Source organism: Diprion similis, chromosome 4 (genome assembly GCF_021155765.1).
Source record: "Diprion similis isolate iyDipSimi1 chromosome 4, iyDipSimi1.1, whole genome shotgun sequence".
Taxonomy (NCBI): domain Eukaryota; kingdom Metazoa; phylum Arthropoda; class Insecta; order Hymenoptera; family Diprionidae; genus Diprion; species Diprion similis.
This window is the reverse complement of record NC_060108.1, coordinates 3,824,960-3,849,657: the sequence shown is the minus strand read 5'-3', so window position 1 is coordinate 3,849,657 and position 24,698 is coordinate 3,824,960.

Sequence of the window (24,698 nt, the reverse complement as noted above, 5' to 3'; positions counted from 1 at the left end):
AACGCGATAAAACAAGTTTTAGGTCGCCTGCATGTATAGAAAAAAAGTTATCAACCGATATCTGAAAAACAAACAAACGGAATTCGACTCCGTGTTTTGAGCAATATCAGAACAAAGACGACCGTTTCCGGCGTAATTTGACGCGCTGAATGCGATAAAACAAGTTTTAGGCAGCTAGCATGTATAGAAAAGAAGTTACTCACCGATATCCACGAAACAAACAAACGGAATTCGACTTCGCGTTTTGAGCAATATCAGAACAAAGACGACCGTTTCCGATGTAATTTGACGCGCTGAATGCGATAAAACAAGTTTCAGGTCGCTAGCATGTATAGAAAAAAAGTTACTCACCGATATCCACGAAACAAACAAACGGAATTCGACTTCGCGTTTTGAGCAATATCAGAACAAAGACGACCGTTTCCGGCGTAATTTGACGCGCTGAATGCGATAAAACAAGTTTTAGGCCGCTAGCATGTATAGAAAAGAAGTTACTCACCGATATCCACGAAACAAACAAACGGACTTCGACTTCGTGTTTTAAGCAATATCAAAACAGAGACGACCGTTTCCGGCGTAATTTGACGCGCTGAATGCGATAAAACAAGTTTTAGGTCGCTAGCATGTATAGAAAAAAAGTTACTCACCGATATCCACGAAACAAACAAACGGAATTCGACTTCGTGTTTTGAGCAATATCAGAACAAAGACGACCGTTTCCGGCGTAATTTGACGCGCTGAATGCGATAAAACAAGTTTTAGGTCGCCAGCATGTATAGTAAAAAAGTTATCAACCGATATCTGAAAAACAAACAAACGGACTTCGACTTCGTGTTTTAAGCAATATCAAAACAAAGACGACCGTTTCCGGCGTAATTTGACGCGCTGAATGCGATAAAACAAGTTTTAGGTCGCTAGCATGTATAGAAAAAAAGTTACTCACCGATATCCACGAAACAAACAAACGGAATTCGACTTCGTGTTTTGAGCAATATCAGAACAAAGACGACCGTTTTCGGCGTAATTTGACGCGCTGAATGCGATAAAACAAGTTTTAGGTCGCTAGCATGTATAGAAAAAAAGTTACTCACCGATATCTGAAAAACAAACGAACGGACTTCGACTTCGTGTTTTAAGCAATATCAAAACAAAGACGACCGTTTCCGGCGTAATTTGACGCGCTGAATGCGATAAAACAAGTTTTAGGTCGCTAGCATGTATAGTAAAAAAGTTACTCACCGATATCCACGAAACAAACAAACGGAATTCGACTTCGTGTTTTGAGCAATATCAGAACAAAGACGACCGTTTCCGGCGTAATTTGACGCGCTGAATGCGATAAAACAAGTTTTAGGTCGCCAGCATGTATAGTAAAAAAGTTATCAACCGATATCTGAAAAACAAACAAACGGACTTCGACTTCGTGTTTTAAGCAATATCAAAACAAAGACGACCGTTTCCGGCGTAATTTGACGCGCTGAATGCGATAAAACAAGTTTTAGGTCGCTAGCATGTATAGAAAAAAAGTTACTCACCGATATCCACGAAACAAACAAACGGAATTCGACTTCGTGTTTTGAGCAATATCAGAACAAAGACGACCGTTTCCGGCGTAATTTGACGCGCTGAATGCGATAAAACAAGTTTTACGTCGCCAGCATGTATAGAAAAAAAGTTACTCACCGATATCTGAAAAACAAACAAACGGACTTCGACTTCGTGTTTTAAGCAATATCAAAACAAAGACGACCGTTTCCGGCGTAATTTGACGCGCTGAATGCGATAAAACAAGTTTTAGGTCGCTAGCATGTATAGAAAAAAAGTTACTCACCGATATCCACGAAACAAACAAACGGAATTCATCTCCGCGTTTTGAGCAATATCAGAACAAAGACGACCGTTTCCGGCGTAATTTGACGCGCTGAATGCGATAAAACAAGTTTTAGGTCGCTAGCATGTATAGAAAAAAAGTTACTCACCGATATCTGAAAAACAAACAAACGGACTTCGACTTCGTGTTTTAAGCAATATCAAAACAAAGACGACCGTTTCCGGCGTAATTTGACGCGCTGAATGCGATAAAACAAGTTTTAGGTCGCTAGCATGTATAGAAAAAAAGTTACTCACCGATATCCACGAAACAAACAAACGGAATTCGACTTCGTGTTTTGAGCAATATCAGAACAAAGACGACCGTTTCCGGCGTAATTTGACGCGCTGAATGCGATAAAACAAGTTTTAGGTCGCCAGCATGTATAGTAAAAAAGTTATCAACCGATATCTGAAAAACAAACAAACGGACTTCGACTTCGTGTTTTAAGCAATATCAAAACAAAGACGACCGTTTCCGGCGTAATTTGACGCGCTGAATGCGATAAAACAAGTTTTAGGTCGCTAGCATGTATAGAAAAAAAGTTACTCACCGATATCCACGAAACAAACAAACGGAATTCGACTTCGTGTTTTGAGCAATATCAGAACAAAGACGACCGTTTCCGGCGTGATTTCACGCGCTGAATGCGATAAAACAAGTTTTAGGTCGCCAGCATGTATAGAAAAAAAGTTACTCACCGATATCTGAAAAACAAACAAACGGACTTCGACTTCGTGTTTTAAGCAATATCAAAACAAAGACGACCGTTTCCGGCGTAATTTGACGCGCTGAATGCGATAAAACAAGTTTTAGGTCGCTAGCATGTATAGAAAAAAAGTTACTCACCGATATCCACGAAACAAACAAACGGAATTCATCTCCGCGTTTTGAGCAATATCAGAACAAAGACGACCGTTTCCGATGTAATTTGACGCGCTGAATGCGATAAAACAAGTTTCAGGTCGCTAGCATGTATAGAAAAAGAGTTACTCACCGATATCCACGAAACAAACAAACGGAATTCGACTTCGCGTTTTGAGCAATATCAGAACAAAGACGACCGTTTCCGGCGTAATTTGACGCGCTGAATGCGATAAAACAAGTTTCAGGTCGCTAGCATGTATAGAAAAAAAGTTACTCACCGATATCCACGAAACAAACAAACGGAATTCGACTTCGTGTTTTGAGCAATATCAGAACAAAGACGACCGTTTCCGGCGTAATTTGACGCGCTGAATGCGATAAAACAAGTTTTAGGTCGCCAGCATGTATAGTAAAAAAGTTATCAACCGATATCTGAAAAACAAACAAACGGACTTCGACTTCGTGTTTTAAGCAATATCAAAACAAAGACGACCGTTTCCGGCGTAATTTGACGCGCTGAATGCGATAAAACAAGTTTTAGGTCGCTAGCATGTATAGAAAAAAAGTTACTCACCGATATCCACGAAACAAACAAACGGATTTCATCTCCGCGTTTTGAGCAATATCAGAACAAAGACGACCGTTTCCGGCGTAATTTGACGCGCTGAATGCGATAAAACAAGTTTTAGGTCGCTAGCATGTATAGAAAAAAACTTACTCACCGATATCTGAAAAACAAACAAACGGACTTCGACTTCGTGTTTTAAGCAATATCAAAACAAAGACGACCGTTTCCGGCGTAATTTGACGCGCTGAATGCGATAAAACAAGTTTTAGGTCGCTAGCATGTATAGAAAAAAAGTAACCCACCGATATCCACGAAACAAACAAACGGAATTCGACTTCGTGTTTTGAGCAATATCAGAACAAAGACGACCGTTTCCGGCGTAATTTGACGCGCTGAATGCGATAAAACAAGTTTCAGGTCGCTAGCATGTATAGAAAAAAAGTTACTCACCGATATCCACGAAACAAACAAACGGATTTCATCTCCGCGTTTTGAGCAATATCAGAACAAAGACGACCGTTTCCGGCGTAATTTGACGCGCTGAATGCGATAAAACAAGTTTTAGGTCGCTAGCATGTATAGAAAAAAACTTACTCACCGATATCTGAAAAACAAACAAACGGACTTCGACTTCGTGTTTTAAGCAATATCAAAACAAAGACGACCGTTTCCGGCGTAATTTGACGCGCTGAATGCGATAAAACAAGTTTTAGGTCGCTAGCATGTATAGAAAAAAAGTAACTCACCGATATCCACGAAACAAACAAACGGAATTCGACTTCGTGTTTTGAGCAATATCAGAACAAAGACGACCGTTTCCGGCGTAATTTGACGCGCTGAATGCGATAAAACAAGTTTTAGGTCGCTAGCATGTATAGAAAAAAAGTTACTCACCGATATCCACGAAACAAACAAACGGAATTCGACTTCGTGTTTTGAGCAATATCAGAACAAAGACGACCGTTTCCGGCGTAATTTGACGCGCTGAATGCGATAAAACAAGTTTTAGGTCGCCTGCATGTATAGAAAAAAAGTTATCAACCGATATCTGAAAAACAAACAAACGGAAATCGACTCCGTGTTTTGAGCAATATCAGAACAAAGACGACCGTTTCCGGCGTAATTTGACGCGCTGAATGCGATAAAACAAGTTTTAGGCCGCTAGCATGTATAGAAAAGAAGTTACTCACCGATATCCACGAAACAAACAAACGGAATTCGACTTCGCGTTTTGAGCAATATCAGAACAAAGACGACCGTTTCCGATGTAATTTGACGCGCTGAATGCGATAAAACAAGTTTCAGGTCGCTAGCATGTATAGAAAAAAAGTTACTCACCGATATCCACGAAACAAACAAACGGATTTCATCTCCGCGTTTTGAGCAATATCAGAACAAAGACGACCGTTTCCGGCGTAATTTGACGCGCTGAATGCGATAAAACAAGTTTTAGGTCGCTAGCATGTATAGAAAAAAAGTTACTCACCGATATCTGAAAAACAAACAAACGGACTTCGACTTCGTGTTTTAAGCAATATCAAAACAAAGACGACCGTTTCCGGCGTAATTTGACGCGCTGAATGCGATAAAACAAGTTTTAGGTCGCCTGCATGTATAGAAAAAAAGTTATCAACCGATATCTGAAAAACAAACAAACGGAATTCGACTCCGTGTTTTGAGCAATATCAGAACAAAGACGACCGTTTCCGGCGTAATTTGACGCGCTGAATGCGATAAAACAAGTTTTAGGCCGCTAGCATGTATAGAAAAGAAGTTACTCACCGATATCCACGAAACAAACAAACGGAATTCGACTTCGCGTTTTGAGCAATATCAGAACAAGGACGACCGTTTCCGATGTAATTTGACGCGCTGAATGCGATAAAACAAGTTTCAGGTCGCTAGCATGTATAGAAAAAAAGTTACTCACCGATATCCACGAAACAAACAAACGGAATTCGACTTCGCGTTTTGAGCAATATCAGAACAAAGACGACCGTTTCCGGCGTAATTTGACGCGCTGAATGCGATAAAACAAGTTTTAGGTCGCCTGCATGTATAGAAAAAAAGTTATCAACCGATATCTGAAAAACAAACAAACGGAATTCGACTCCGTGTTTTGAGCAATATCAGAACAAAGACGACCGTTTCCGGCGTAATTTGACGCGCTGAATGCGATAAAACAAGTTTTAGGCCGCTAGCATGTATAGAAAAGAAGTTACTCACCGATATCCACGAAACAAACAAACGGAATTCGACTTCGCGTTTTGAGCAATATCAGAACAAAGACGACCGTTTCCGATGTAATTTGACGCGCTGAATGCGATAAAACAAGTTTCAGGTCGCTAGCATGTATAGAAAAAAAGTTACTCACCGATATCCACGAAACAAACAAACGGAATTCGACTTCGCGTTTTGAGCAATATCAGAACAAAGACGACCGTTTCCGGCGTAATTTGACGCGCTGAATGCGATAAAACAAGTTTCAGGCCGCTAGCATGTATAGAAAAGAAGTTACTCACCGATATCCACGAAACAAACAAACGGACTTCGACTTCGTGTTTTAAGCAATATCAAAACAGAGACGACCGTTTCCGGCGTAATTTGACGCGCTGAATGCGATAAAACAAGTTTTAGGTCGCTAGCATGTATAGAAAAAAAGTTACTCACCGATATCCACGAAACAAACAAACGGAATTCGACTTCGTGTTTTGAGCAATATCAGAACAAAGACGACCGTTTCCGGCGTAATTTGACGCGCTGAATGCGATAAAACAAGTTTTAGGTCGCCAGCATGTATAGTAAAAAAGTTATCAACCGATATCTGAAAAACAAACAAACGGACTTCGACTTCGTGTTTTAAGCAATATCAAAACAAAGACGACCGTTTCCGGCGTAATTTGACGCGCTGAATGCGATAAAACAAGTTTTAGGTCGCTAGCATGTATAAAAAAAAAGTTACTCACCGATATCCACGAAACAAACAAACGGAATTCGACTTCGTGTTTTGAGCAATATCAGAACAAAGACGACCGTTTCCGGCGTAATTTGACGCGCTGAATGCGATAAAACAAGTTTTAGGTCGCCAGCATGTATAGAAAAAAAGTTACTCACCGATATCTGAAAAACAAACAAACGGACTTCGACTTCGTGTTTTAAGCAATATCAAAACAAAGACGACCGTTTCCGGCGTAATTTGACGCGCTGAATGCGATAAAACAAGTTTTAGGTCGCTAGCATGTATAGAAAAAAAGTTACTCACCGATATCCACGAAACAAACAAACGGAATTCATCTCCGCGTTTTGAGCAATATCAGAACAAAGACGACCGTTTCCGGCGTAATTTGACGCGCTGAATGCGATAAAACAAGTTTTAGGTCGCTAGCATGTATAGAAAAAAAGTTACTCACCGATATCTGAAAAACAAACGAACGGACTTCGACTTCGTGTTTTAAGCAATATCAAAACAAAGACGACCGTTTCCGGCGTAATTTGACGCGCTGAATGCGATAAAACAAGTTTTAGGTCGCTAGCATGTATAGAAAAAAAGTTACTCACCGATATCCACGAAACAAACAAACGGAATTCGACTTCGTGTTTTGAGCAATATCAGAACAAAGACGACCGTTTCCGGCGTAATTTGACGCGCTGAATGCGATAAAACAAGTTTTAGGTCGCCAGCATGTATAGTAAAAAAGTTATCAACCGATATTTGAAAAACAAACAAACGGACTTCGACTTCGTGTTTTAAGCAATATCAAAACAAAGACGACCGTTTCCGGCGTAATTTGACGCGCTGAATGCGATAAAACAAGTTTTAGGTCGCTAGCATGTATAGAAAAAAAGTTACTCACCGATATCCACGAAACAAACAAACGGAATTCGACTTCGTGTTTTGAGCAATATCAGAACAAAGACGACCGTTTCCGGCGTAATTTGACGCGCTGAATGCGATAAAACAAGTTTTAGGTCGCCAGCATGTATAGAAAAAAAGTTACTCACCGATATCTGAAAAACAAACAAACGGACTTCGACTTCGTGTTTTAAGCAATATCAAAACAGAGACGACCGTTTCCGGCGTAATTTGACGCGCTGAATGCGATAAAACAAGTTTTAGGTCGCTAGCATGTATAGAAAAAAAGTTACTCACCGATATCCACGAAACAAACAAACGGAATTCGACTTCGTGTTTTGAGCAATATCAGAACAAAGACGACCGTTTCCGGCGTAATTTGACGCGCTGAATGCGATAAAACAAGTTTTAGGTCGCCAGCATGTATAGTAAAAAAGTTATCAACCGATATCTGAAAAACAAACAAACGGACTTCGACTTCGTGTTTTAAGCAATATCAAAACAAAGACGACCGTTTCCGGCGTAATTTGACGCGCTGAATGCGATAAAACAAGTTTTAGGTCGCTAGCATGTATAAAAAAAAAGTTACTCACCGATATCCACGAAACAAACAAACGGAATTCGACTTCGTGTTTTGAGCAATATCAGAACAAAGACGACCGTTTCCGGCGTAATTTGACGCGCTGAATGCGATAAAACAAGTTTTAGGTCGCCAGCATGTATAGAAAAAAAGTTACTCACCGATATCTGAAAAACAAACAAACGGACTTCGACTTCGTGTTTTAAGCAATATCAAAACAAAGACGACCGTTTCCGGCGTAATTTGACGCGCTGAATGCGATAAAACAAGTTTTAGGTCGCTAGCATGTATAGAAAAAAAGTTACTCACCGATATCCACGAAACAAACAAACGGAATTCATCTCCGCGTTTTGAGCAATATCAGAACAAAGACGACCGTTTCCGGCGTAATTTGACGCGCTGAATGCGATAAAACAAGTTTTAGGTCGCTAGCATGTATAGAAAAAAAGTTACTCACCGATATCTGAAAAACAAACGAACGGACTTCGACTTCGTGTTTTAAGCAATATCAAAACAAAGACGACCGTTTCCGGCGTAATTTGACGCGCTGAATGCGATAAAACAAGTTTTAGGTCGCTAGCATGTATAGAAAAAAAGTTACTCACCGATATCCACGAAACAAACAAACGGAATTCGACTTCGTGTTTTGAGCAATATCAGAACAAAGACGACCGTTTCCGGCGTAATTTGACGCGCTGAATGCGATAAAACAAGTTTTAGGTCGCCAGCATGTATAGTAAAAAAGTTATCAACCGATATTTGAAAAACAAACAAACGGACTTCGACTTCGTGTTTTAAGCAATATCAAAACAAAGACGACCGTTTCCGGCGTAATTTGACGCGCTGAATGCGATAAAACAAGTTTTAGGTCGCTAGCATGTATAGAAAAAAAGTTACTCACCGATATCCACGAAACAAACAAACGGAATTCGACTTCGTGTTTTGAGCAATATCAGAACAAAGACGACCGTTTCCGGCGTAATTTGACGCGCTGAATGCGATAAAACAAGTTTTAGGTCGCCAGCATGTATAGAAAAAAAGTTACTCACCGATATCTGAAAAACAAACAAACGGACTTCGACTTCGTGTTTTAAGCAATATCAAAACAAAGACGACCGTTTCCGGCGTAATTTGACGCGCTGAATGCGATAAAACAAGTTTTAGGTCGCTAGCATGTATAGAAAAAAAGTTACTCACCGATATCCACGAAACAAACAAACGGAATTCGACTTCGTGTTTTGAGCAATATCAGAACAAAGACGACCGTTTCCGGCGTAATTTGACGCGCTGAATGCGATAAAACAAGTTTTAGGTCGCCAGCATGTATAGAAAAAAAGTTACTCACCGATATCTGAAAAACAAACAAACGGACTTCGACTTCGTGTTTTAAGCAATATCAAAACAAAGACGACCGTTTCCGGCGTAATTTGACGCGCTGAATGCGATAAAACAAGTTTTAGGTCGCTAGCATGTATAGAAAAAAAGTTACTCACCGATATCCACGAAACAAACAAACGGAATTCATCTCCGCGTTTTGAGCAATATCAGAACAAAGACGACCGTTTCCGGCGTAATTTGACGCGCTGAATGCGATAAAACAAGTTTTAGGTCGCTAGCATGTATAGAAAAAAAGTTACTCACCGATATCTGAAAAACAAACAAACGGACTTCGACTTCGTGTTTTAAGCAATATCAAAACAAAGACGACCGTTTCCGGCGTAATTTGACGCGCTGAATGCGATAAAACAAGTTTTAGGTCGCTAGCATGTATAGAAAAAAAGTTACTCACCGATATCCACGAAACAAACAAACGGAATTCGACTTCGTGTTTTGAGCAATATCAGAACAAAGACGACCGTTTACGGCGTAATTTGACGCGCTGAATGCGATAAAACAAGTTTTAGGTCGCCAGCATGTATAGTAAAAAAGTTATCAACCGATATCTGAAAAACAAACAAACGGACTTCGACTTCGTGTTTTAAGCAATATCAAAACAAAGACGACCGTTTCCGGCGTAATTTGACGCGCTGAATGCGATAAAACAAGTTTTAGGTCGCTAGCATGTATAGAAAAGAAGTTACTCACCGATATCCACGAAACAAACAAACGGAATTCGACTTCGTGTTTTGAGCAATATCAGAACAAAGACGACCGTTTCCGGCGTGATTTGACGCGCTGAATGCGATAAAACAAGTTTTAGGTCGCCAGCATGTATAGAAAAAAAGTTACTCACCGATATCTGAAAAACAAACAAACGGACTTCGACTTCGTGTTTTAAGCAATATCAAAACAAAGACGACCGTTTCCGGCGTAATTTGACGCGCTGAATGCGATAAAACAAGTTTTAGGTCGCTAGCATGTATAGAAAAAAAGTTACTCACCGATATCCACGAAACAAACAAACGGAATTCATCTCCGCGTTTTGAGCAATATCAGAACAAAGACGACCGTTTCCGGCGTAATTTGACGCGCTGAATGCGATAAAACAAGTTTTAGGTCGCTAGCATGTATAGAAAAAAAGTTACTCACCGATATCTGAAAAACAAACAAACGGACTTCGACTTCGTGTTTTAAGCAATATCAAAACAAAGACGACCGTTTCCGGCGTAATTTGACGCGCTGAATGCGATAAAACAAGTTTTAGGTCGCTAGCATGTATAGAAAAAAAGTTACTCACCGATATCCACGAAACAAACAAACGGAATTCGACTCCGCGTTTTGAGCAATATCAGAACAAAGACGACCGTTTCCGGCGTAATTTGACGCGCTGAATGCGATAAAACAAGTTTTAGGTCGCTAGCATGTATAGAAAAAAAGTTACTCACCGATATCTGAAAATCAAACAAACGGACTTCGACTTCGTGTTTTAAGCAATATCAAAACAAAGACGACCGTTTCCGGCGTAATTTGACGCGCTGAATGCGATAAAACAAGTTTTAGGTCGCCAGCATGTATAGTAAAAAAGTTATCAACCGATATCTGAAAAACAAACAAACGGACTTCGACTTCGTGTTTTAAGCAATATCAAAACAAAGACGACCGTTTCCGGCGTAATTTGACGCGCTGAATGCGATAAAACAAGTTTTAGGTCGCTAGCATGTATAGAAAAGAAGTTACTCACCGATATCCACGAAACAAACAAACGGAATTCGACTTCGTGTTTTGAGCAATATCAGAACAAAGACGACCGTTTCCGGCGTGATTTGACGCGCTGAATGCGATAAAACAAGTTTTAGGTCGCCAGCATGTATAGAAAAAAAGTTACTCACCGATATCTGAAAAACAAACAAACGGACTTCGACTTCGTGTTTTAAGCAATATCAAAACAAAGACGACCGTTTCCGGCGTAATTTGACGCGCTGAATGCGATAAAACAAGTTTTAGGTCGCTAGCATGTATAGAAAAAAAGTTACTCACCGATATCCACGAAACAAACAAACGGAATTCATCTCCGCGTTTTGAGCAATATCAGAACAAAGACGACCGTTTCCGGCGTAATTTGACGCGCTGAATGCGATAAAACAAGTTTTAGGTCGCTAGCATGTATAGAAAAAAAGTTACTCACCGATATCCACGAAACAAACAAACGGAATTCGACTCCGCGTTTTGAGCAATATCAGAACAAAGACGACCGTTTCCGGCGTAATTTGACGCGCTGAATGCGATAAAACAAGTTTTAGGTCGCTAGCATGTATAGAAAAAAAGTTACTCACCGATATCTGAAAATCAAACAAACGGACTTCGACTTCGTGTTTTAAGCAATATCAAAACAAAGACGACCGTTTCCGGCGTAATTTGACGCGCTGAATGCGATAAAACAAGTTTTAGGTCGCTAGCATGTATAGAAAAAAAGTTACTCACCGATATCTGAAAAACAAACAAACGGACTTCGACTTCGTGTTTTGAGCAATATCAAAACAAAGACGACCCTTTCCGGCGTAATTTGACGCGCTGAATGCGATAAAACAAGTTCTCGGTCGCTAGCATGTATAGAAAAAAAGTAACTCACCGATATCCACGAAACAAACAAACGGAATTCGAATTCGTGTTTTGAGCAATATCAGAACAAAGACGACCGTTTCCGGCGTAATTTGACGCGCTGAATGCGATAAAACAAGTTTTAGGTCGCTAGCATGTATAGAAAAAAAGTTACTCACCGATATCCACGAAACAAACAAACGGAATTCGACTTCGTGTTTTGAGCAATATCAGAACAAAGACGACCGTTTCCGGCGTAATTTGACGCGCTGAATGCGATAAAACAAGTTTTAGGTCGCCTGCATGTATAGAAAAAAAGTTATCAACCGATATCTGAAAAACAAACAAACGGAATTCGACTCCGTGTTTTGAGCAATATCAGAACAAAGACGACCGTTTCCGGCGTAATTTGACGCGCTGAATGCGATAAAACAAGTTTTAGGCCGCTAGCATGTATAGAAAAGAAGTTACTCACCGATATCCACGAAACAAACAAACGGAATTCGACTTCGCGTTTTGAGCAATATCAGAACAAAGACGACCGTTTCCGATGTAATTTGACGCGCTGAATGCGATAAAACAAGTTTCAGGTCGCTAGCATGTATAGAAAAAAAGTTACTCACCGATATCCACGAAACAAACAAACGGAATTCGAATTCGTGTTTTGAGCAATATCAGAACAAAGACGACCGTTTCCGGCGTAATTTGACGCGCTGAATGCGATAAAACAAGTTTTAGGTCGCTAGCATGTATAGAAAAAAAGTTACTCACCGATATCTGAAAATCAAACAAACGGACTTCGACTTCGTGTTTTAAGCAATATCAAAACAAAGACGACCGTTTCCGGCGTAATTTGACGCGCTGAATGCGATAAAACAAGTTTTAGGTCGCTAGCATGTATAGAAAAAAAGTTACTCACCGATATCTGAAAAACAAACAAACGGACTTCGACTTCGTGTTTTGAGCAATATCAAAACAAAGACGACCCTTTCCGGCGTAATTTGACGCGCTGAATGCGATAAAACAAGTTCTCGGTCGCTAGCATGTATAGAAAAAAAGTAACTCACCGATATCCACGAAACAAACAAACGGAATTCGAATTCGTGTTTTGAGCAATATCAGAACAAAGACGACCGTTTCCGGCGTAATTTGACGCGCTGAATGCGATAAAACAAGTTTTAGGTCGCTAGCATGTATAGAAAAAAAGTTACTCACCGATATCCACGAAACAAACAAACGGAATTCGACTTCGTGTTTTGAGCAATATCAGAACAAAGACGACCGTTTCCGGCGTAATTTGACGCGCTGAATGCGATAAAACAAGTTTTAGGTCGCCTGCATGTATAGAAAAAAAGTTATCAACCGATATCTGAAAAACAAACAAACGGAATTCGACTCCGTGTTTTGAGCAATATCAGAACAAAGACGACCGTTTCCGGCGTAATTTGACGCGCTGAATGCGATAAAACAAGTTTTAGGCCGCTAGCATGTATAGAAAAGAAGTTACTCACCGATATCCACGAAACAAACAAACGGAATTCGACTTCGCGTTTTGAGCAATATCAGAACAAAGACGACCGTTTCCGATGTAATTTGACGCGCTGAATGCGATAAAACAAGTTTCAGGTCGCTAGCATGTATAGAAAAAAAGTTACTCACCGATATCCACGAAACAAACAAACGGAATTCGACTTCGTGTTTTGAGCAATATCAGAACAAAGACGACCGTTTCCGGCGTAATTTGACGCGCTGAATGCGATAAAACAAGTTTTAGGTCGCTAGCATGTATAGAAAAAAAGTTACTCACCGATATCCACGAAACAAACAAACGGAATTCGACTTCGTGTTTTGAGCAATATCAGAACAAAGACGACCGTTTCCGGCGTAATTTGACGCGCTGAATGCGATAAAACAAGTTTTAGGTCGCTAGCATGTATAGAAAAAAAGTTACTCACCGATATCCACGAAACAAACAAACGGAATTCGACTTCGTGTTTTGAGCAATATCAGAACAAAGACGACCGTTTCCGGCGTAATTTGACGCGCTGAATGCGATAAAACAAGTTTTAGGTCGCTAGCATGTATAGAAAAAAAGTTACTCACCGATATCCACGAAACAAACAAACGGAATTCGACTTCGTGTTTTGAGCAATATCAGAACAAAGACGACCGTTTCCGGCGTAATTTGACGCGCTGAATGCGATAAAACAAGTTTTAGGTCGCCAGCATGTATAGTAAAAAAGTTATCAACCGATATCTGAAAAACAAACAAACGGACTTCGACTTCGTGTTTTAAGCAATATCAAAACAAAGACGACCGTTTCCGGCGTAATTTGACGCGCTGAATGCGATAAAACAAGTTTTAGGTCGCTAGCATGTATAGAAAAAAAGTTACTCACCGATATCCACGAAACAAACAAACGGAATTCGACTTCGTGTTTTGAGCAATATCAGAACAAAGACGACCGTTTCCGACGTAATTTGACGCGCTGAATGCGATAAAACAAGTTTTAGGTCGCCAGCATGTATAGAAAAAAAGTTACTCACCGATATCTGAAAAACAAACAAACGGACTTCGACTTCGTGTTTTAAGCAATATCAAAACAAAGACGACCGTTTCCGGCGTAATTTGACGCGCTGAATGCGATAAAACAAGTTTTAGGTCGCTAGCATGTATAGAAAAAAAGTTACTCACCGATATCCACGAAACAAACAAACGGAATTCGACTTCGTGTTTTGAGCAATATCAGAACAAAGACGACCGTTTCCGGCGTAATTTGACGCGCTGAATGCGATAAAACAAGTTTTAGGTCGCCAGCATGTATAGAAAAAAAGTTACTCACCGATATCTGAAAAACAAACAAACGGACTTCGACTTCGTGTTTTAAGCAATATCAAAACAAAGACGACCGTTTCCGGCGTAATTTGACGCGCTGAATGCGATAAAACAAGTTTTAGGTCGCTAGCATGTATAGAAAAAAAGTTACTCACCGATATCCACGAAACAAACAAACGGAATTCGACTTCGTGTTTTGAGCAATATCAGAACAAAGACGACCGTTTCCGGCGTAATTTGACGCGCTGAATGCGATAAAACAAGTTTTAGGTCGCCAGCATGTATAGTAAAAAAGTTATCAACCGATATCTGAAAAACAAACAAACGGACTTCGACTTCGTGTTTCAAGCAATATCAAAACAAAGACGACCGTTTCCGGCGTAATTTGACGCGCTGAATGCGATAAAACAAGTTTTAGGTCGCTAGCATGTATAGAAAAAAAGTTACTCACCGATATCCACGAAACAAACAAACGGAATTCGACTTCGTGTTTTGAGCAATATCAGAACAAAGACGACCGTTTCCGGCGTAATTTGACGCGCTGAATGCGATAAAACAAGTTTTAGGTCGCCAGCATGTATAGAAAAAAAGTTACTCACCGATATCTGAAAAACAAACAAACGGACTTCGACTTCGTGTTTTAAGCAATATCAAAACAAAGACGACCGTTTCCGGCGTAATTTGACGCGCTGAATGCGATAAAACAAGTTTTAGGTCGCTAGCATGTATAGAAAAAAAGTTACTCACCGATATCCACGAAACAAACAAACGGAATTCGACTTCGTGTTTTGAGCAATATCAGAACAAAGACGACCGTTTCCGGCGTAATTTGACGCGCTGAATGCGATAAAACAAGTTTTAGGTCGCCAGCATGTATAGTAAAAAAGTTATCAACCGATATCTGAAAAACAAACAAACGGACTTCGACTTCGTGTTTTAAGCAATATCAAAACAAAGACGACCGTTTCCGGCGTAATTTGACGCGCTGAATGCGATAAAACAAGTTTTAGGTCGCTAGCATGTATAGAAAAAAAGTTACTCACCGATATCCACGAAACAAACAAACGGAATTCGACTTCGTGTTTTGAGCAATATCAGAACAAAGACGACCGTTTCCGGCGTAATTTGACGCGCTGAATGCGATAAAACAAGTTTTAGGTCGCCAGCATGTATAGAAAAAAAGTTACTCACCGATATCTGAAAAACAAACAAACGGACTTCGACTTCGTGTTTTAAGCAATATCAAAACAAAGACGACCGTTTCCGGCGTAATTTGACGCGCTGAATGCGATAAAACAAGTTTTAGGTCGCTAGCATGTATAGAAAAAAAGTTACTCACCGATATCCACGAAACAAACAAACGGAATTCGACTTCGTGTTTTGAGCAATATCAGAACAAAGACGACCGTTTCCGGCGTAATTTGACGCGCTGAATGCGATAAAACAAGTTTTAGGTCGCCAGCATGTATAGAAAAAAAGTTACTCACCGATATCTGAAAAACAAACAAACGGACTTCGACTTCGTGTTTTAAGCAATATCAAAACAAAGACGACCGTTTCCGGCGTAATTTGACGCGCTGAATGCGATAAAACAAGTTTTAGGTCGCTAGCATGTATAGAAAAAAAGTTACTCACCGATATCCACGAAACAAACAAACGGAATTCATCTCCGCGTTTTGAGCAATATCAGAACAAAGACGACCGTTTCCGGCGTAATTTGACGCGCTGAATGCGATAAAACAAGTTCTCGGTCGCTAGCATGTATAGAAAAAAAGTAACTCACCGATATCCACGAAACAAACAAACGGAATTCGACTTCGTGTTTTGAGCAATATCAGAACAAAGACGACCGTTTCCGGCGTAATTTGACGCGCTGAATGCGATAAAACAAGTTTTAGGTCGCTAGCATGTATAGAAAAAAAGTTACTCACCGATATCCACGAAACAAACAAACGGAATTCATCTCCGCGTTTTGAGCAATATCAGAACAAAGACGACCGTTTCCGGCGTAATTTGACGCGCTGAATGCGATAAAACAAGTTTTAGGTCGCTAGCATGTATAGAAAAAAAGTTACTCACCGATATCTGAAAAACAAACGAACGGACTTCGACTTCGTGTTTTAAGCAATATCAAAACAAAGACGACCGTTTCCGGCGTAATTTGACGCGCTGAATGCGATAAAACAAGTTTTAGGTCGCTAGCATGTATAGAAAAAAAGTTACTCACCGATATCCACGAAACAAACAAACGGAATTCGACTTCGTGTTTTGAGCAATATCAGAACAAAGACGACCGTTTCCGGCGTAATTTGACGCGCTGAATGCGATAAAACAAGTTTTAGGTCGCCAGCATGTATAGTAAAAAAGTTATCAACCGATATCTGAAAAACAAACAAACGGACTTCGACTTCGTGTTTTAAGCAATATCAAAACAAAGACGACCGTTTCCGGCGTAATTTGACGCGCTGAATGCGATAAAACAAGTTTTAGGTCGCTAGCATGTATAGAAAAAAAGTTACTCACCGATATCCACGAAACAAACAAACGGAATTCGACTTCGTGTTTTGAGCAATATCAGAACAAAGACGACCGTTTCCGGCGTAATTTGACGCGCTGAATGCGATAAAACAAGTTTTAGGTCGCCAGCATGTATAGAAAAAAAGTTACTCACCGATATCTGAAAAACAAACAAACGGACTTCGACTTCGTGTTTTAAGCAATATCAAAACAAAGACGACCGTTTCCGGCGTAATTTGACGCGCTGAATGCGATAAAACAAGTTTTAGGTCGCTAGCATGTATAGAAAAAAAGTTACTCACCGATATCCACGAAACAAACAAACGGAATTCGACTTCGTGTTTTGAGCAATATCAGAACAAAGACGACCGTTTCCGGCGTAATTTGACGCGCTGAATGCGATAAAACAAGTTTTAGGTCGCCAGCATGTATAGAAAAAAAGTTACTCACCGATATCTGAAAAACAAACAAACGGACTTCGACTTCGTGTTTTAAGCAATATCAAAACAAAGACGACCGTTTCCGGCGTAATTTGACGCGCTGAATGCGATAAAACAAGTTTTAGGTCGCTAGCATGTATAGAAAAAAAGTTACTCACCGATATCCACGAAACAAACAAACGGAATTCATCTCCGCGTTTTGAGCAATATCAGAACAAAGACGACCGTTTCCGGCGTAATTTGACGCGCTGAATGCGATAAAACAAGTTTTAGGTCGCTAGCATGTATAGAAAAAAAGTTACTCACCGATATCTGAAAAACAAACAAACGGACTTCGACTTCGTGTTTTAAGCAATATCAAAACAAAGACGACCGTTTCCGGCGTAATTTGACGCGCTGAATGCGATAAAACAAGTTTTAGGTCGCCAGCATGTATAGAAAAAAAGTTACTCACCGATATCTGAAAAACAAACAAACGGACTTCGACTTCGTGTTTTAAGCAATATCAAAACAAAGACGACCGTTTCCGGCGTAATTTGACGCGCTGAATGCGATAAAACAAGTTTTAGGTCGCTAGCATGTATAGAAAAAAAGTTACTCACCGATATCCACGAAACAAACAAACGGAATTCGACTTCGTGTTTTGAGCAATATCAGAACAAAGACGACCGTTTCCGGCGTAATTTGACGCGCTGAATGCGATAAAACAAGTTTTAGGTCGCCAGCATGTATAGTAAAAAAGTTATCAACCGATATCTGAAAAACAAACAAACGGACTTCGACTTCGTGTTTTAAGCAATATCAAAACAAAGACGACCGTTTCCGGCGTAATTTGACGCGCTGAATGCGATAAAACAAGTTTTAGGTCGCTAGCATGTATAGAAAAAAAGTTACTCACCGATATCCACGAAACAAACAAACGGAATTCGACTTCGTGTTTTGAGCAATATCAGAACAAAGACGACCGTTTCCGGCGTAATTTGACGCGCTGAATGCGATAAAACAAGTTTTAGGTCGCCAGCATGTATAGAAAAAAAGTTACTCACCGATATCTGAAAAACAAACAAACGGACTTCGACTTCGTGTTTTAAGCAATATCAAAACAAAGACGACCGTTTCCGGCGTAATTTGACGCGCTGAATGCGATAAAACAAGTTTTAGGTCGCTAGCATGTATAGAAAAAAAGTTACTCACCGATATCCACGAAACAAACAAACGGAATTCGACTTCGTGTTTTGAGCAATATCAGAACAAAGACGACCGTTTCCGGCGTAATTTGACGCGCTGAATGCGATAAAACAAGTTTTAGGTCGCCAGCATGTATAGAAAAAAAGTTACTCACCGATATCTGAAAAACAAACAAACGGACTTCGACTTCGTGTTTTAAGCAATATCAAAACAAAGACGACCGTTTCCGGCGTAATTTGACGCGCTGAATGCGATAAAACAAGTTTTAGGTCGCTAGCATGTATAGAAAAAAAGTTACTCACCGATATCCACGAAACAAACAAACGGAATTCATCTCCGCGTTTTGAGCAATATCAGAACAAAGACGACCGTTTCCGGCGTAATTTGACGCGCTGAATGCGATAAAACAAGTTTTAGGTCGCTAGCATGTATAGAAAAAAAGTTACTCACCGATATCTGAAAAACAAACAAACGGACTTCGACTTCGTGTTTTAAGCAATATCAAAACAAAGACGACCGTTTCCGGCGTAATTTGACGCGCTGAATGCGATAAAACAAGTTTTAGGTCGCCAGCATGTATAGAAAAAAAGTTACTCACCGATATCTGAAAAACAAACAAACGGACTTCGACTTCGTGTTTTAAGCAATATCAAAACAAAGACGACCGTTTCCGGCGTAATTTGACGCGCTGAATGCGATAAAACAAGTTTTAGGTCGCTAGCATGTATAGAAAAAAAGTTACTCACCGATATCCACGAAACAAACAAACGGAATTCGACTTCGTGTTTTGAGCAATATCAGAACAAAGACGACCGTTTCCGGCGTAATTTGACGCGCTGAATGCGATAAAACAAGTTTTAGGTCGCCAGCATGTATAGAAAAAAAGTTACTCACCGATATCTGAAAAACAAACAAACGGACTTCGACTTCGTGTTTTAAGCAATATCAAAACAAAGACGACCGTTTCCGGCGTAATTTGACGCGCTGAATGCGATAAAACAAGTTTTAGGTCGCTAGCATGTATAGAAAAAAAGTTACTCACCGATATCCACGAAACAAACAAACGGAATTCATCTCCGCGTTTTGAGCAATATCAGAACAAAGACGACCGTTTCCGGCGTAATTTGACGCGCTGAATGCGATAAAACAAGTTTTAGGTCGCTAGCATGTATAGAAAAAAAGTTACTCACCGATATCTGAAAAACAAACAAACGGACTTCGACTTCGTGTTTTAAGCAATATCAAAACAAAGACGACCGTTTCCGGCGTAATTTGACGCGCTGAATGCGATAAAACAAGTTTTAGGTCGCCAGCATGTATAGAAAAAAAGTTACTCACCGATATCTGAAAAACAAACAAACGGACTTCGACTTCGTGTTTTAAGCAATATCAAAACAAAGACGACCGTTTCCGGCGTAATTTGACGCGCTGAATGCGATAAAACAAGTTTTAGGTCGCTAGCATGTATAGAAAAAAAGTTACTCACCGATATCCACGAAACAAACAAACGGAATTCGACTTCGTGTTTTGAGCAATATCAGAACAAAGACGACCGTTTCCGGCGTAATTTGACGCGCTGAATGCGATAAAACAAGTTTTAGGTCGCCAGCATGTATAGAAAAAAAGTTACTCACCGATATCTGAAAAACAAACAAACGGACTTCGACTTCGTGTTTTAAGCAATATCAAAACAAAGACGACCGTTTCCGGCGTAATTTGACGCGCTGAATGCGATAAAACAAGTTTTAGGTCGCTAGCATGTATAGAAAAAAAGTTACTCACCGATATCCACGAAACAAACAAACGGAATTCATCTCCGCGTTTTGAGCAATATCAGAACAAAGACGACCGTTTCCGGCGTAATTTGACGCGCTGAATGCGATAAAACAAGTTTTAGGTCGCTAGCATGTATAGAAAAAAAGTTACTCACCGATATCTGAAAAACAAACGAACGGACTTCGACTTCGTGTTTTAAGCAATATCAAAACAAAGACGACCGTTTCCGGCGTAATTTGACGCGCTGAATGCGATAAAACAAGTTTTAGGTCGCTAGCATGTATAGAAAAAAAGTTACTCACCGATATCCACGAAACAAACAAACGGAATTCGACTTCGTGTTTTGAGCAATATCAGAACAAAGACGACCGTTTCCGGCGTAATTTGACGCGCTGAATGCGATAAAACAAGTTTGAGGTCGCCAGCATGTAAAGTAAAAAAGTTATCAACCGATATCTGAAAAACAAACAAACGGACTTCGACTTCGTGTTTTAAGCAATATCAAAACAAAGACGACCGTTTCCGGCGTAATTTGACGCGCTGAATGCGATAAAACAAGTTTTAGGTCGCTAGCATGTATAGAAAAAAAGTTACTCACCGATATCCACGAAACAAACAAACGGAATTCGACTTCGTGTTTTGAGCAATATCAGAACAAAGACGACCGTTTTCGGCGTAATTTGACGCGCTGAATGCGATAAAACAAGTTTTAGGTCGCCAGCATGTATAGAAAAAAAGTTACTCACCGATATCTGAAAAACAAACAAACGGACTTCGACTTCGTGTTTTAAGCAATATCAAAACAAAGACGACCGTTTCCGGCGTAATTTGACGCGCTGAATGCGATAAAACAAGTTTTAGGTCGCTAGCATGTATAGAAAAAAAGTTACTCACCGATATCCACGAAACAAACAAACGGAATTCGACTTCGTGTTTTGAGCAATATCAGAACAAAGACGACCGTTTCCGGCGTAATTTGACGCGCTGAATGCGATAAAACAAGTTTTAGGTCGCCAGCATGTATAGAAAAAAAGTTACTCACCGATATCTGAAAAACAAACAAACGGACTTCGACTTCGTGTTTTAAGCAATATCAAAACAAAGACGACCGTTTCCGGCGTAATTTGACGCGCTGAATGCGATAACACAAGTTTTAGGTCGCTAGCATGTATAGAAAAAAAGTTACTCACCGATATCCACGAAACAAACAAACGGAATTCATCTCCGCGTTTTGAGCAATATCAGAACAAAGACGACCGTTTCCGGCGTAATTTGACGCGCTGAATGCGATAAAACAAGTTTTAGGTCGCTAGCATGTATAGAAAAAAAGTTACTCACCGATATCTGAAAAACAAACAAACGGACTTCGACTTCGTGTTTTAAGCAATATCAAAACAAAGACGACCGTTTCCGGCGTAATTTGACGCGCTGAATGCGATAAAACAAGTTTTAGGTCGCTAGCATGTATAGAAAAAAAGTTACTCACCGATATCCACGAAACAAACAAACGGAATTCGACTTCGTGTTTTGAGCAATATCAGAACAAAGACGACCGTTTCCGGCGTAATTTGACGCGCTGAATGCGATAAAACAAGTTTTAGGTCGCCAGCATGTATAGTAAAAAAGTTATCAACCGATATCTGAAAAACAAACAAACGGACTTCGACTTCGTGTTTTAAGCAATATCAAAACAAAGACGACCGTTTCCGGCGTAATTTGACGCGCTGAATGCGATAAAACAAGTTTTAGGTCGCTAGCATGTATAGAAAAAAAGTTACTCACCGATATCCACGAAACAAACAAACGGAATTCGACTTCGTGTTTTGAGCAATATCAGAACAAAGACGACCGTTTCCGGCGTAATTTGACGCGCTGAATGCGATAAAACAAGTTTTAGGTCGCTAGCATGTATAGAAAAAAAGTTACTCACCGATATCTGAAAAACAAACAAACGGACTTCAACTTCGTGTTTTAAGCAATATCAAAACAAAGACGACCGTTTCCGGCGTAATTTGACGCGCTGAATGCGATAAAACAAGTTTTAGGTCGCTAGCATGTATAGAAAAAAAGTTACTCACCGATATCCACGAAACAAACAAACGGAATTCGACTCCGCGTTTTGAGCAATATCAGAACAAAGACGACCGTTTCCGGCGTAATTTGACGCGCTGAATGCGATGAAACAAGTTTTAGGTCGCTAGCATGTATAGAAAAAAAGTTACTCACCGATATCTGAAAATCAAACAAACGGACTTCGACTTCGTGTTTTAAGCAATATCAAAACAAAGACGACCGTTTCCGGCGTAATTTGACGCGCTGAATGCGATAAAACAAGTTTTAGGCCGCTAGCATGTATAGAAAAGAAGTTACTCACCGATATCCACGAAACAAACAAACGGAATTCGACTTCGTGTTTTGAGCAATATCAGAACAAAGACGACCGTTTCCGGCGTAATTTGACGCGCTGAATGCGATAAAACAAGTTTTAGGTCGCCAGCATGTATAGAAAAAAAGTTATCAGCCGATATCTGAAAAACGAACAAACGGACTTCGACTTCGTGTTTTGAGCAATATCAAAACAAAGACGACCCTTTCCGGCGTAATTTGACGCGCTGAATGCGATAAAACAAGTTCTCGGTCGCTAGCATGTATAGAAAAAAAGTAACTCACCGATATCCACGAAACAAACAAACGGAATTCGACTTCGTGTTTTGAGCAATATCAGAACAAAGACGACCGTTTCCGGCGTAATTTGACGCGCTGAATGCGATAAAACAAGTTTTAGGTCGCTAGCATGTATAGAAAAAAAGTTACTCACCGATATCCACGAAACAAACAAACGGAATTCGACTTCGTGTTTTGAGCAATATCAGAACAAAGACGACCGTTTCCGGCGTAATTTGACGCGCTGAATGCGATAAAACAAGTTTTAGGTCGCCTGCATGTATAGAAAAAAAGTTATCAACCGATATCTGAAAAACAAACAAACGGAATTCGACTCCGTGTTTTGAGCAATATCAGAACAAAGACGACCGTTTCCGGCGTAATTTCACGCGCTGAATGCGATAAAACAAGTTTTAGGCCGCTAGCATGTATAGAAAAGAAGTTACTCACCGATATCCACGAAACAAACAAACGGAATTCGACTTCGCGTTTTGAGCAATATCAGAACAAAGACGACTGTTTCCGATGTAATTTGACGCGCTGAATGCGATAAAACAAGTTTCAGGTCGCTAGCATGTATAGAAAAAAAGTTACTCACCGATATCCACGAAACAAACAAACGGAATTCGACTTCGTGTTTTGAGCAATATCAGAACAAAGACGACCGTTTCCGGCGTAATTTGACGCGCTGAATGCGATAAAACAAGTTTTAGGTCGCTAGCATGTATAGAAAAAAAGTTACTCACCGATATCCACGAAACAAACAAACGGAATTCGACTTCGTGTTTTAAGCAATATCAAAACAAAGACGACCGTTTCCGGCGTAATTTGACGCGCTGAATGCGATAAAACAAGTTTTAGGTCGCTAGCATGTATAGAAAAAAAGTTACTCACCGATATCCACGAAACAAACAAACGGAATTCGACTTCGCGTTTTGAGCAATATCAGAACAAAGACGACCGTTTCCGATGTAATTTGACGCGCTGAATGCGATAAAACAAGTTTCAGGTCGCTAGCATGTATAGAAAAAAAGTTACTCACCGATATCCACGAAACAAACAAACGGAATTCGACTTCGTGTTTTGAGCAATATCAGAACAAAGACGACCGTTTCCGGCATAATTTGACGCGCTGAATGCGATAAAACAAGTTTTAGGTCGCTAGCATGTATAGAAAAAAAGTTACTCACCGATATCCACGAAACAAACAAACGGAATTCGACTTCGTGTTTTGAGCAATATCAGAACAAAGACGACCGTTTCCGGCGTAATTTGACGCGCTGAATGCGATAAAACAAGTTTTAGGTCGCCAGCATGTATAGAAAAAAAGTTACTCACCGATATCTGAAAAACAAACAAACGGACTTCGACTTCGTGTTTTAAGCAATATCAAAACAAAGACGACCGTTTCCGGCGTAATTTGACGCGCTGAATGCGATAAAACAAATTTTAGGTCGCTAGCATGTATAGAAAAAAAGTTACTCACCGATATCCACGAAACAAACAAACGGAATTCATCTCCGCGTTTTGAGCAATATCAGAACAAAGACGACCGTTTCCG